At 36.4% G+C, this 12,861-nt stretch overlaps 1 pseudogene; it reads right to left on the bottom strand.

Annotated features, from left to right (window-relative positions):
• Positions 1 to 800: 800 nt before the first annotated feature.
• On the bottom strand, positions 801 to 3,611 carry LOC120605907 (elongation factor 1-alpha 1-like; annotated as a pseudogene).
• Positions 3,612 to 12,861: the final 9,250 nt, after the last annotated feature.

Raw genomic sequence — 12,861 nt, 5'->3', positions numbered from 1 at the left:
TCATTTCAGGTTCTTTAAATAATCTCAACATCTGTAAATGTGAGAATTAACATTTCAATAACTGGAAAACTAAAATTTGACATAAATTTACTCAATATTGATGTAACTACCCAAAATTTTATCTGCAACACATGCACTTAAATGTTACAGAATTTGGCTTTTATAAACTAGCTTACACATAAACAAAAGTTACTCTTTGCTTATCTATCCTAATGTATGAAGTGTTACATCAAGATCCCCTACTATAGCTTTTTACTGTGAAAACAGATGATTCCTCTCCTTAAGACAAGGTGAAAAAACCCAAAGTTCCCACCCAGAAAGAAACATTAACCCAGAATTATCAAATTCTAGAGTTTCAGCAGACATAACACCAGAAATAGATTATGGGCAACTACTCTTAAGTCTTTTACCTAAGTAGTACTATAGGAAGTTACAGTGTTCACCAAAAGAACATGCAGATTTCTCATTAAACTTTGTTTTAACGAGTCTCAAAATTCTGTGATAGATTGATCAAGTTATTTCCATTAAAGAATACTGATTTTAAAAATGAATAAAAATTTCCACACACATACACACACACACAACACACACACACACACACACACACACACACACACACACACACACAAAACCAAATGGTCCATAAAACATTCTCCTTTCCTTCTGAAGATTTTACTGTGCATTTTAATCATTAACTCGTCTTTTGCTATTAAACTTAAATGACCAATTGAGACAAACAGTTCTGAGATTGTTCTTCCACCACTGATTAAGACTGGAGTGGCAGGTATTGGGGATAATACTCATTTAGCCATCTGAGATTTGGTGACTTTGCCAGCTCCACCTGTCTTTTTGTCCACCGTTTGATGACACCCCAGCAACTGTCTCATGTCACGAACAGCAAAATGGCGAAGCGGAGGATAATCAGAGAAGCTCTCAACACACATGGGCTTGCCAGGAACCATATCAACAATGGCAGCATTGCCAGATTTAAAAAAACTTGGGGGCATCTTCCCGCTTTTTCCCCAAATGACGATCAATCTCCTTCAGCTTAGAAAATTTGCAAGCAATGTGTGACAATCCAGCACGGGTGTGTATCCAGCACTGATTTGGCTTTGCTGGTTTAGGATAATCACCTCAGGCATGAAGTCAGCTGCTTCCTTCGCTTGGTCATTTTTGTTGTCACCAGCCACATTGCCACGTTGAACATCTTCGAAAGATACATTTTTGACCTTGAAGCCCACATTGTCCCCAAGAAGAGCTGCACTCAAAGCTTCACGGTGCATTTCAACAGACTTTACTTCAGTCGTAATGTTGACTGGAGCAAAGGTGACCACCATGCTGGGTTTGAGAACCAGTTTCCACTCAGCCCACAGGGACAGTACCAGCACCACAATTCTGTAGATATCCTGGATGGGCGGACACAATGGCTTGTCAGTTGGATGAGTTGGTGGCAGGATATAATCCATAGCTTTAAGCAGTGTGCTCCCACTGGCATTGCCAACTTTATGGGTGACTTTCCATCCCTTGAACCAAGGCATATTAGCACTTATCATCATTTCAACCAAAAATTGGTACAAATGCTATACTATGTCAGGGTCGTAGCCAATTTTCTTAATGCAGGTGCTGACTTCCTTCATGATTTCCTCATATCTCTTCTGGCTGTAGGATGGCTCAGTGGAATCCATTTTGCTAAAACCAAGTATTAGTTGTTTCACACTCAAGTATGTGGACCAGAAGGGCATACTCACAGGTCTGCCATTCTTGGAGATACCTGCTTCAAATTCACCAACACCAGCAGCAGCAATCAGGACAGCACAGTCAGCCTGAGATGTGACTGTAACCATGTTTTTGATAGTCTCTATGTCTTGGGGATCAGTGATGGTCACATAATACTTGCTGGTCTCGGGGAATATCAGTGGTAATACCGCGCTCATGTGCAGCTTTCAATTTATCCAAGACCCAGGCATACTTGAAAGATGTATCTCAGCAGCCTCCTTCTCAAAATTTCCAGTGATTCTTTTGTCGAACCCACTACATTTGTAGGTCAGATGGCCAATAGTGGTAGACTTGCCTGAATTTACATGTCCAATGATGATGATGTTGATATGAGTCCTTTCCTTTCCCATTTTGGCTTAGATTCAGTGGTGGTTTTCATAACATCTGTGTTCTGGTGGCAAACCCATTGTGAAAAAGCCAAATGGGAGTTTTATTTTCTGCTTTCAGGAAGAAAAGGATAGGTCATAGTGCTTTCCTTGCATTTGTTGTTTATTGACTTTTTTTTTTTAGCTCAAAATAATCCTTATGCCAAAGTGGTATATTTTGAGGTGGCATATTCTGTCACCCTTCAGGGGGAAATGACATACAAAAATGTAATGAAAAGACAGTATGGTAAGTAAAATTGAGAGGCATGAACACACCACTGAAAGGGAGCCCTTACCCAGAATAAGCCATGTGAATGCACATGTGAGACATGCTCTTTGGAAGTCTTCAGTTATCTCCCTAAACAGAGTGGTGTAGGATGAGCAGGAGTTGGCCAGGCTGACAGTGGGAGTGGTGGTGGAGATGGTGAGTGGAAGTAAAGTACAAAGGCACAGAGATGAGAAACAACATGTTGGTGGTATGAACTTGGAACTCCAGAGAGTCTGCCGCTTTTGCTGCATAAATTGTAAGGCAGAGATTGATGGGATGTGGTCTTACAGAGGAAGTAGGTCTTGTTGGTGGCATGGAGGTGTGTGAAAGAGTTTTAAATGAGGGACAGTCCTGCTGAGATTTTCATGTTAGAGAGTTCATTTGGCTGTGTTGTTGATGATGAGTTTGAGTGGGATTCAATGGGGACTCATACCACAAAGTAGGGAGAGATGATGAGATCCTAAAGAATACAGTGCCATTAGGAGGCAAAATTAGCAAGACTTAATAGAGATTAGATGTGGGATTTAGGGAGAGGGTGAGGAGAGAATAAAATGGAGCATGATTTCCAGGTTTTAGTTTAGGTGACTGAGTATTTATGGTCCCATGAACTGAATTAAAATATATAGAAAAAGAAGCATGCATGTCTTGTTCAGGGTCCCCACAAGAAAGAGAAATCACACTCAGGTTGGACAATTTGAAGAGAATTTAGTAAATAAGTTATTTATAAACATGTGGAGAGGATATAGAGAAACCATGAGGAATAAGGTAGCCCCTTAGGACGAATAATAGTGGAGTAGGAGAAGAAATGCCATGATCAACCCAAGACCTGGAAAGAAAGGCTATTGGAACGTAGAGACAGGCAGCTGTCTGACAACTGTGACCTCAGTCAAGGAATAAGGGAAGCAGCCAGTTCTCTGCAGCCCTGTAGGGAAGTGAAGGAGGGGAGCTAAACACTGTGAACTCACTCTGGGTTCTCCTTCTGATCTCCTGCTGGGATCGCTTGTTGGCCAAGCTCAACTAGAAGTGGAAACAGAGGACAAGGAGACACGTTAGTGTAAATATGTGGAGTTATAGATTTGCAGGGATTTCTGGAGGCCATATAGTAATATAATGCTTAGAGAGAGAAGAGGCTCTGGAGGCAAAACTGCCTGTATTTGCATCTGGGATTCACCACTTACCTGATGTAAGGACTTGGACGTACATCTTAACTTCTCTGTGCTTCAATTTCCTCATCTGTAAAATAGAGAATAATAATAGTACCCACCTCATAAAGTTTTTGTGGATTATAAGTGAGTTAACACATGCAAAATATTTATAATGGTGCCTGGCACATAGAAAGCCATAAATAAATGTCTGCTGTCATTATTTAATATCCATATGGAAATGCCAAGCCAACAGGTGAATATATGAATGTGAAAGTCAGAGAAGGGATATTAGATTCACAGAGTTTTGAGAAAATTTATGATACTGAATGAGATCTCTCAGGGAGAGTGTCTGGATTATCACTGTCCAGTAGAAATACAATGCAAGCTACACATATAATTAAAAATTTTGAAACTTTGATAATATATATTTTATTTAATATAACATGTACAGAATCTTAGTGTTTCACTATGTATTCAATATAGAAAATTAATGAGATAATTTACTTTCTTTTTCTGTACTAAGTTTTTGAAATTTGGAGTGTATTTTCTACTTAGAGCACATCTCAGTTTGGACTAGCACATTGTAAATGCTCAACAGTCACCTGTGCCCATGGCTGCTGTTCCCAACGGTGCTGGTCTAGAGTCAGAAAAGCAGGCAGACCGAGAGAGGTCTCTGAACAACACTCATAATTAAGGCTCTGGGACAGGACAAAGAAATTAGAATGAAAAAGGGAAAGTTATAGGAATTAGAAGAGCAGGTCCTACAGACTTCCAGGGCCTAGACAGTTTTAGTACTTTTAGAGAATTTTAGACACAGCAGGCAGTCCCATAATAACAGGTCTGTAAAATGCCCACTGAATTTGGCAAACTGAAGGTTGTCACTGACTTCAGAGGGAATTGTTTTTATAAGAAAAGTGGTAGCCAGAAAATGGATAGGAATGAGTTGTATGGTTGTGCTGGAGAGAGAGCTGAGATCATGGGAAAGTTTAAAAATTATTAGGGAGAAACGGCACACACCAAAGGCTCTGTTACAACATCAAGGAAGTATAAACTCAAAAGTGTTATAATCACTCGCTCACTCACTCACTCACTCCCCCTTCTTCTGGACATCACTTCTATTGCAATATCCTCTTTACCAATTTCACTGCCTCTAGTTTTAGTCTCATCTACCTCCCTTATCCTTGTACCAGAGAGATTATATGATGTCACAAATATGATTAATGCTGGAAATTATTTATCTATCCAGCAAACATGTAGTCGAGGCTGATTTCTTCATTCCTGTTTACTCATTGACATTCATTTCCTTTTTTCTCCTTTCTCAAAATCTCTTTGAAATCTATGTGATTCTACAGATGAATCACGTGATCTAGACTACTGCATCTTCTTTGACACAAAAGTTAGTTCCTGTGTGGCATTTGACCGAAGCTTGTCAATTAGAGTGGATATTAATTTCAACTTGGAATGTTAGGATGAAGTTCTCCTCTCTTCCTCTATGTGGTGTACATGCAGATACAAGAGCCTAGAATTGTAATAGTTATATTTCGTCCATGAGGAAATGTAGTCTGAGGATCAAGCAAACACAGAGAGGAGAGCAGAGCAAAGAGAATCACAGAGAAATAAAGCCAGAGCCCTAATGATAAGAAAGTGGCTCAGGCCATGCCTAGGAATTTTGTTATGTGAACCAATAAGTTACCTTTATTTTTAAAACCAGTTTGAATTTTATTTTCTATTACTTGCAGCCAAAAATATCTACTCCAAAGCCTGCCATGTGTCAGTATTTGGGCTAGAATAGTGTGCTAGAATATTGAGATTATTTTACTACGTAAAACTCTTAAACGATTCTTCTTTCCTATAGTGATGTTGATAATTAGTGTAATTATATACAGGACAAAATCTCAGCTCCGGAGTTTCAAGGTTAATAATGCCTGACAGTATATGAACTTGCTTACTTGTTCAGCTGCATCCCTCTGTGGCATTTTACCTTCTGATACTATTTGCAATTCTCCAAACATGTTCTAGGGGTTTTAAAATATGTCCACAAGCTATTTGAAACTACTCCAATTGCGACTTGATGTATATGTCTCCTCTCTGTAAATCTGGGTGGACTTATGACTACATTGGCCAAGGGATTATAGCAGAAATAATGTTAAGGGGCTTCTAAAACTATATCATAAGAGTTGTGTGGCTTTCTACAGGTTTTCCTGGAATAATCACTCTCTAGATGCATCCAAATTGGGCATTCCCTCTAGGAACTCAACCACCATATTATGGGCATTCCCTCCACTCAACCACCATATTATGGGAATCTCAATCCACATTGAGAGGGCACATGTAGGTCATCCTATCCACAATCTCAGTTGAGCCCAGCCTTAGAGTCATCCTGGCACTAGAATGTAAGTGAAGAAAACTTTAGATGATTGAAATCTTCTGGCATTTGAGTCACTCACAGCCATTTCTAGATTTCTACAGTCTTCTAGATGAGGCCCAAGATGTTATGGAGTAGTCATAGCTTTCCCTGCTCTGCCTTAGAATTTCTATTTCACAGGTCAATGAACATTATAAAATAGTTATTTTACCCTACTAAGTTTGGAATTCTTTGTTACACGCCAATAGATAATTAGAACAGAATTTGGACTTCTATTAATTAGAATTTGTTTGGAATAAAACAAAAAGGTAGAGGAATGGAGGATTAGCTCTGTCTACTTGCCTGTTGAGCTGGGATATCAATCTTCTTTTCCTGCACTTATAGCTCCTGGTTCTCAGGCCTTCAGACTCTGACTGGAATCTACACCAAAAGCTCTTTGACTTTCAGGCTTCGAACTGCTCTACTTGCTTTCCTGGACCTCCAGCTTGAAGATGGCAGATTATGGGAATTCTCAACCTTCATTGTTGTGTGTTCCAGTTCTTCACAGTAAATCTACTGAGAGAGAGAGAGAAAGAGAGATAGAGAGAAAGAAAGAGAGAGAAATATGATAGATAGGTAGATCGATAGATAAATAGTTAGATAGATGATAGATAATCTTTTTTGGTTCTGTTCCTCTGGAGAACCCTAAAACAGGTGATAAGTTATATTCACGTATAATAAGTTATATTATTGTCATATCTAGGTTTAATTTTTATCCCTCTGTGTACTCCTTGTGACCTTGAGCATACATTACTAGTCAGACTAGGAGCTTCTTCCTCTATATTCCCATGAGCACTTGACTCAACGTCCATTAGTGTCACTTTTAATACTAGTTGACACATACAATTATCAGACTGTTTGCATCTCCAATATTAAGTTGATTTCTGAAGGAAAAGGACTTCCCTTATTCATCTTTTTATCCCCAATGTCTAAAATAGTCATTAAGAAATTCAGGAGGCAAATAAGGCTAAAGGGGGTCAGATATATATGACAGAAGGAGATTTGACTTTGGGTGGTGAACACACAATGTAATATGCAGATGATGTATTATTGAATTGTACACTCAAAACCTATGTAACTTTATTAATCAATGTCACCCCAATAAATGTAATAAAAAAATCATAGACTGTTTGTAACGACTCGAAATTAAATCTACTATGCAAGTTGTTATGAGGATCATGTGAGATTGTGTACATGATTGGTTGTCAAATTGAAAATCCTTCTCAAATATTGATTATAATTATTATGGGGTAAATAGGCTTTGGTGGAAGGGCCAAGCTAGTAATATGACTTCCATTTATATCAATGATTCTGTGACAAAGTAATTATAATAGTAATCACTGTTCTGCACTGAAGGCTTACATAGTGCAATGGTCAGCACACAGTGCTTCTGGCCATGGTTACTTGGTGTGTACAATCGCTTTTTGTTCTAGCAGATCTCCGGGCCTTGAGTTTTGCATTTCTTGCCTCTGATCTTTCTATTCTACTCAGATCTCGTGAACTCTCTTCTCCTCGAGGAACTGAAGCCTGCTTTCTTTCTTCCAGATGCTGCTGAGGGCCTGTTCTACGCAGGACTGACCACCTGGAGCTTGCAGCTGTCCAGCTCCCATGACAACTCCTTCTGGGAAACATCTTCAGTTATGTTCCGTCTACTGACCAGAAACTGTTGGGTATTAGTGTAAATTAAGAAAAGTCAAGACATTTTTTACAGAAATTAGCAAGCTTATCCTAAAATTCATATAAAATTCCAAGAAACCCAGAGTAGCTAAAATGATTTCAAAGACAAATAAAGTTGGTAGAATCACATTCTCAATTTCAAAATGTACTACAAAGCTACAATAATGCAGACAGTGTGGTACTGGCATAAGGATAAGTGTACAGATCGATAAAATAGAATTGTGAGTCCAGAAAAAAAACTCTTGCATTTATAGCAAATTGATTTTTCATGAGGATGCCAAGACAATTCAATGTGGGAAAGAATAGTCCTTTCAACAAATGGTACTGAGACAGCTAGCTATCCATATACAAAGAATAAAATTGAACCCCTACCTCACACATACACAAAAATTAGATCAAAGTAGATCAAAAACATAAATGTAAGAGCTCAAATTATACACTTTTAGAAGAAAACATAAACCTTTGTGACATTATATTCAGGCAATGGTTTCTTAGATATGACACCAAAAGCACAAGTGACAATAGAAAAAAATTAAAAATTGAATTTTATCTAAATAAAAACCCCTTGTGCTTCAAAGGATCCCATCAAAAAGGTGAAAAGAGAAATCATTTATAAATCGTATATCTGATAAAGGACTATATCCAGAATATCTAAAGAACTCTTACAATTCAACATTTAAAACACAAACAACCCAATCAAAAAATGGGTAAAGGATGCGAGTAGACATTAATTCAAAGTAAATGATACTCAACACCATTAGCCATTAGAGAAATGCAAATCAAAACACAATAAGATATCATTTTACACACAATAGGATGGCTATAATAAAAATGACAGACAATAACAAATGTTGATGAAGATATGGAGAAGTTGCAACTGCATACATTACTGGTAGGTTTGTAAAATGGTGTAGCCACTTTGGAAAACATTTTTGCAGTTTCTTAAAATGTTAAATAAAGATTTACTATAAGAAAAGGCCATTCTGCTCTTAGGTATATACCCCAAAGAATTGAAAACTAAGTCCATACAAAAACTTGTATATCAATGTTCATGGAAGCCTTATTCATAATAGCTCAAAAATGAAAACAACCCAAATGTCCACCAACTAATGAATGGATAAACAAAATATAGGTCTATAAAATGAGATATTATTCAGAAATAAAAAGGAATGAAGTACTGATACATGCTACAACACAAATGAGCCTTGAGAACATTATGCTAAGCAAAAGAAGCCAGTCACAAAAGGTCATGTATTGTATGATCCCATTTATATGAATTGTCCGGATGAGGCAAATACATTGAGAAACAAACTAGACAAGGGCTGAAGGAGGAGGAAATGGGGTGTGACTACTAATGGATATGAGGTTTGTTTTTCAGGTGCTGAAAATACTCCAGAATTAGATATTGGTGATGTTTATACAATTCCGTTATATACTAAATACCACTGAATTATATACTCTAAAAGCCTGGATTTTATTATATGTGAATTATATCTCAATTAAGCTGTAGTAAACAAAAATATTAAGCTGAGATTTCCTTTCACTCAAATTTTGAATCAGAATAGGTTAAGGAAATATTATTTTGTCAGTCAGCAACAATATTTTCAGACTCCCAAATGAAATATACACTATTAAGCTGCTGCAATATATTTCAACCCATATCTAAATATTTTGATATATCGATTACATTGGGATTTTTTTTAAACAATCAAGGTCACTGGTTCAAGTATTTGATTCTGGAATAATTGAGTGATTTACATGTAATAGTGTTTACATAAAATCATAACCAATTTTTAAAGATTTTATTTTAATCATTAAAATTCTCTGCCCAGAGCTACTTACTACCATTTCTCTAAAGAATTTTCCCCATCAAGAAACAAACTTAATATTAAATGGTGAAGAGAAACTTGTCTCTATCCAAAAGTCCTTCAAGTTGATTGTAGAAATAAAATCTGAAATTTGCCTTCTTTTCTGCAAACCCTGTACCCACCAGGAGATTTAGCGGCGAAATATAATTATGTGGAATTCACTCTTGACATATTTCTGGAAACTCTATCTCACCGTTCAGCAATCTTTATTTCAACATAAGAGAATATAATATCACCATTTCCTACTGAACAAATAAAATTTGAGTCTGAAATGAACGACACTGCACATCATCAGCCATATCTGAAAGGCCGTAATATAAACAGTGAACCTGTTTATAATCTACACTAGACTCCGAATTTCTGTTTTGGTCTTTTGAGGCCTGTTGTAAATCCCTTTCTACATTAAAAAGGCTAACCATACTCCCCATTTATCTGATAGAGTGCAAAACAGCAGAGAATAAAAATTCTGCTTGGCTATCATGTCTTCATTGTACATACAACCATCACACACAATGATGGTCAGTAATGACTGCAATATGGCACAAAATGCAATCTCCATGTGAATTGAATTAACTGACTTATTAGGTGCAAAATAACCAGGTGGATTTAAGCTAATTAAGAAATTGATTACTAATTGTCAAATAGAGGGGATTTTAAAAAACTAGTAGGTTGAATAAGGATATACTTATAGCACATACAAACATCAGGCTACCTCCACCAAGGAAAACACTGACAGGAATGTAGTGGTAGTATTATCTATGGTGCCTCAATAGAAATAAAGTAGACTCTTCTCTCTGCAATCCAGGAATGTTTCTGGTATTGTCACACCAATAGAAAACCAGGCAAAACACAAAAACGGAACATGTAAAGTTAAGAATTGTGACATAATAATAAACCAGGAAGGCTTGCACTACTAAAGGAATGACATGGAGTAATATGATATTCCATTACATATTTCTGTATTAATCCATTTATCCATCCTATGCATTCATCTACCCACCCATTCTATCTAACCATTTATTCAAAGTCTGTTGAATATTTTATGCATACATTTATATCCTACTTCTTTACTTGACACTATATCTTAAAGATGTCGACATGTTAATAAAGGCATACTATAATTTTTTCAAATTTTTTTTAGCATTCATTATGTGCTATGCTTTGCACTAAGCACTTCACATACATAATCACCTTTACTTAAAGCAAAAAAATACAGATGAAGAAACTGAAGCTTAGACATGTTGAATAATTTGCCCGAAACATGAATCTGGTAAGTTTTAGACTTGGGATTCAAACACAAGCAGACTAGATCAGTGCTCTAGAGCTTAATTATCTCCCTACACTGCATTTCTACGTCTTTTTAATGGCTATGTCATATTTTAATGTTCTGTTGTTGTTGATGTTGTTGTTTTTTTTTCCGTGTAAAAAGTCTTATTATATCCTTTTATTTTCACAGGGCAATGCACAATTCAGTTAGTTATAAATGCAATATCATGGAAAACTGATAGTAACAATGATAACATGTTTCTATTGTCATTTTAATTTCTGACTTTTCTCTGAAAATTTTTTTTGTATTTATTCAACATTCATCAATAACAATTTTAGTGCTTATATTAAAAGTCAAGCACTATCACATTCTAATCTGCTTAAATCTAGGATTTTCAGCTACTTAAACACATTTAACGTGCTTCTTTCCCTCCAGCAAACTCTGTTTGAAAACAAACCTTTCGCTTTGAGAAGATTACTCCGGAAGTTGCCAGTCGTAGTCTCTGGACCCAAACTCAGTAATCAGCAACTATGGCACCACAGTGGAAATCTCTTGATAATGAGGTCAGTGGTTTCATAGAACACGTGAGTTTATTGCTACAACCCTAGTGATCCTAGCTGAGACAGTCTGACTCGTTCTCATGTGTGTATCCCGAACTACAAACATAAGAGTAATAATAAACGCTTGGATTCACATTCCTTCGGTTTTCTCATTGACTATAACTTTGCCAGAGGACCACAGAGACTAATTTTTGTGGGGCCAAGGATAAAATTATGTACATCTTTCTTATAAAGAACTGTCTTAATTCTATTCACCTTAAAGATATAAAGGCTTCTTGACTCATGGACATGGACTATAGACTAGTGGTTATCAGAAGGTAAGGGGTTGGGGAGAAGTGGGGAGTTAGACGGGGTAAAGGGGGTCAAATATAGGGGAATTGAGGGAGGGCGAAGTGGGTAAAGGGGATCAAATATATGGCAGCTGAAGGAAACTGGACTTTAGGTGGCAAACGCACAATAGAATATACAAATGTCAAATTATAATGTACACTTGAAAATTATATAATTTTATTAACCAATGTTAGTTACCCCAATAAACTTAATAATAATAAAAAAAAGATATAAAGCCTCCTTGAGAAACATAAAAGACTTGGGAAGCAAACACCTCGGAAATTAAGCCACCCTGTTCATTTCAAATAACCATCTTCCATGAACATGGCCTGACAGTTTAGCAGAACACAGGTAGAACTGTATGAAGTTCTGTAAGTTGTACTCAGAGAAACACAATTTTACAAAGACTGACAGTTTAATTAAGACAAACGAAGCTAAAACATTTATATGTGGTGATGATTTAAACAACAAGACACTTTAAGGTGAACAGGCTTCTGCTGGTCATTAACACAAAAAGGATGAGAGGCCCTGCTTCCTACAAAATCCATCATGTGAAATTTAGGAAAACACTATTATTAAATGTGGTATAGTTAAATGAGAAAGAAAGAAAAGGCCCCAGAGAAGAATATTTTTGCACAGTATTTCTCAATGTCAAATTGTGTGATGTTTATAACATTCAAATCAATGTAATTATTTTATCTTCTGGCTTTCAGATGGAGTTTCAAAAAAAAAAAAAAACACACCAAGAAAACAGTTCTGAAGGTGCTTTCTCTTAAGTTCTTTGGTACAATTTGGTCATTGTGATAGTTATCAGTCCACAAAGTACTTTAACATATATGTAGCAATGATAATGCAACGAGTACAAATATTTAGAAAACCATAATTGAAGAATATATTTTTGACCTCATGGAAAACAGAACTCTAAAATTTTACTTATGTTTCTGTGGCTAAGATATCCATACTGACTATAAGAATATCTCTAAATAGATTCCTTTTAAAGAAATATTACATAACACATTCCTTTTTTAATTTATTAGAATAACAATTCTATATACTTTTTTAAAAGAAGAGGCAAGTTTCAACTTGAAAAAAGAATAATTTTGAATTTCATAGTTCTACTCTTCTGTGCCTTCTGATTCAGCAAGTGTTGCCATCTAGAATTTAATGCCAGTTACAGAATGTTAAGGATAATGCTTATTTT

This window comes from Pteropus medius, unplaced genomic scaffold (genome assembly GCF_902729225.1).
Source record: "Pteropus medius unplaced genomic scaffold, Ma_sr-lr_union100, whole genome shotgun sequence".
Lineage (NCBI taxonomy): Eukaryota > Metazoa > Chordata > Mammalia > Chiroptera > Pteropodidae > Pteropus > Pteropus medius.
The sequence above is the reverse complement of the archived record's forward strand: the minus strand, read 5'-3'. Positions and strand labels throughout refer to the sequence as shown.